General features: G+C 54.5%; 1 non-coding gene across 1 annotated transcript in view; it reads right to left on the bottom strand.

Annotated features, from left to right (window-relative positions):
- LOC124593324 overlaps positions 1-224 on the bottom strand; it is a 1,910-nt gene extending 1,686 nt beyond the window's left edge. The window contains exon 1 of the ribosomal RNA XR_006977971.1: positions 1-224. This exon is cut by the window's left edge and continues 1,686 nt beyond it. This is a non-coding gene — a ribosomal RNA (small subunit ribosomal RNA).
- Positions 225-3,058: the final 2,834 nt, after the last annotated feature.

Genomic DNA, 3,058 nt, shown 5'->3' with positions numbered 1-3,058 from the left:
GTTTTGATCTAATAAAAGCGTCCCTTCCATCTCTGGTCGGGACTCTGTTTGCATGTATTAGCTCTAGAATTACCACAGTTATCCAAGTAACGTGGGTACGATCTAAGGAACCATAACTGATTTAATGAGCCATTCGCGGTTTCACCTTAATGCGGCTTGTACTGAGACATGCATGGCTTAATCTTTGAGACAAGCATATGACTACTGGCAGGATCAACCAGGGAGCTGCGTCAACTAGAGCTGAGCAGCCGGCCGCCCGGGAGTGTGTCCCGGGGGCCCGCGCGAACACGCAAGCGTCCGCTCAATTATTCTGCAAACAGGAGGAGGCTGAGCTCCCCTGCACAATACACCTCGAAACCCTCTCAGGTCCCGGCGGCGCGCAGCGCCGTCCTAAGTACTTGGTCGGGTTCGAGAGAGGCGCAATCGCCCGGAGTTTGGCGAGTAGACGCTTTAGGTGCGACCACCCGTGCTCCCAACTGAGCTTGCCGCTGCCGACAGAGGCCCGGGAGCGTGCTGTCGTGGCATTGCCGGCGGGAGACAACACGCGCCACCTACGGTGGCCGGCAGCTCCAACGCCAGCGCCACAGAAGGACAAAAGCCCCACTTGGGTGCCGAAGCGAACACTCCCAGCACAGCGCACGCGCCAACACGTCCGCACAGCTGCGATACAATCCACCTGCGAGAACCGCAGAGGCGACCGAGCAGCAGACGGCGTCGCGGCGCCGAGCGCCGGGCGGCGGCGCATCCTCAGCGCACACAGTCCTCAATCGGACCAGCACACTGCAGATGTCCACCGCGCTTCGCACCGGGCCCGCGAGGACCTACTTTGGCCGCACGGCGCCGCGTGCAGGGTGCGCCGGCGCGCAGCTGCGCCGCCTGCCGCCTCCGTCGGCCGGCGCGCCTGCCACTGGCCGCCCCCACCAGCCGGCTGTAGCGCGTGCGCCCACGCACCGCGCGGCCAGCACGCCGGGAGGCCCCCCCTCACCGGCCGGGGACGGTCCCACCCAGCCACCGCCGCGTATCGCTTCACACCCACATGCCATTCACGTTCGTGGGCATGGTGGGTATCGCTGAAACAACCGGTTGGTAGCTCAACCGATCGTCGCCATCACTGATTCACCTCTAGCGAGAACAACCGCACCACAACGGTTTACCAGTTGTTCATTTGCGTAACGTCACCAGCAAACGTAGACGTCCATCGCCATTTGCAAATTCAACGATTGTTGCATGCCTGTGTCAGGTGTCACGACACACTATGTCTGCCCACATACACGCAACAACATGTGCACGCTTCGCGAACACGTGGAAGGTGGCCCCCGTACGTATGCGATGTCCATTGCGCGAACGACTGTCAACCGGCCTCTGTCGCATGTCGCAGATGTGGAACGCAGTGCACCATGCTATCACGGTGTGTGAGAAGAGACGACTACGTCTGACAACACGCGCCACTACATCAACAGACGGCTCATGCTGATCGCCATCCACGGCATACCATACTGCAATCCAGCTCTTATAGGGAGACGACACGTAGCTGAGTGCACAATATTTGGACCGTATGGTTCGCCGTTGTTGGCGCAGTCGTGGTACGGTCACACATGTACCACGATGTATCATTCAGTACATGAGGACCAATGTGCAGTACAGTGTGTGATTTGGACGTACAACATCAGCGGACAGTTGACACAAGCCGTACCACAACGTAGGCTGTGCTTCGCCATGCGAATGCCAATGAACAACTGCGAAGGGCATTGAGCATGTACGTCCTGCTGCCATCCGCATTACAGTGTATAGCTGCAAGGTGTTTAACATGAAGCGATACTCTGGGGACCGGGCAGTGCGAGTAGCAAACTATATTGCGGGGGTTGCAGTTAGGCAACACTACACTAATTTAACGCGTCGTATGACAATTACAGAGCAGGTTAAGGCCCAACGTGTGTTGGGTTAAGGCCCAACGTGTGTTGGGTTAAGGCCCAACGTGTGTTGGGTTAAGGCCCAACGTGTGTTGGGTTAAGGCCCAACGTGTGTTGGGTTAAGGCCCAACGTGTGTTGGGTTAAGGCCCAACGTGTGTTGGGTTAAGGCCCAACGTGTGTTGGGTTAAGGCCCAACGTGTGTTGGGTTAAGGCCCAACGTGTGTTGGGTTAAGGCCCAACGTGTGTTGGGTTAAGGCCCAACGTGTGTTGGGTTAAGGCCCAACGTGTGTTGGGTTAAGGCCCAACGTGTGTTGGGTTAAGGCCCAACGTGTGTTGGGTTAAGGCCCAACGTGTGTTGGGTTAAGGCCCAACGTGTGTTGGGTTAAGGCCCAACGTGTGTTGGGTTAAGGCCCAACGTGTGTTGGGTTAAGGCCCAACGTGTGTTGGGTTAAGGCCCAACGTGTGTTGGGTTAAGGCCCAACGTGTGTTGGGTTTAGGCCCAACGTGTGTTGGGTTTAGGCCCAACGTGTGTTGGGTTTAGGCGCAACATAGGTTAGGTTTAGGCGCAACATAGGTTAGGTTAAGGCGCAACATGGGTTAGGTTAAGGCGCAACATGGGTTAGGTTAAGGCGCAACATGGGTTAGGTTAAGGTACAACATGGGTTAGGTTAAGGTACAACATGGGTTAGGTTAAGGTACAATATGGGTTAGGTTAAGGTACAATATGGGTTAGGTTAAGGTACAATATGGGTTAGGTTAAGGCGCAACATGGGTTAGGTTAAGGTACAATATGGGTTAGGTTAAGGCGCAACATAGGTTAGGCTAAGGCGCAACATAGGTTAGGTTAAGGCGCAACATAGGTTAGGTTAAGGCGCAACATAGGTTAGGTTAAGGCGCAACATAGGTTAGGTTAAGGTACAATATGGGTTAGGTTAAGGTACAATATGGGTTAGGTTAAGGTACAATATGGGTTAGGTTAAGGTACAATATGGGTTAGGTTAAGGTACAATATGGGTTAGGTTAAGGTACAATATGGGTTAGGTTAAGGTACAATATGGGTTAGGTTAAGGTACAATATGGGTTAGGTTAAGGTACAATATGGGTTAGGTTAAGGTACAATATGGGTTAGGTTAAGGCGCAACATGGG

Source organism: Schistocerca americana, unplaced genomic scaffold (assembly GCF_021461395.2).
Source record: "Schistocerca americana isolate TAMUIC-IGC-003095 unplaced genomic scaffold, iqSchAmer2.1 HiC_scaffold_98, whole genome shotgun sequence".
In the NCBI taxonomy this organism is placed as follows: Eukaryota; Metazoa; Arthropoda; class Insecta; order Orthoptera; family Acrididae; genus Schistocerca; species Schistocerca americana.
Note: the sequence above shows the minus strand (reverse complement) of the source record. Positions and strands in the feature narration are given on the sequence as shown.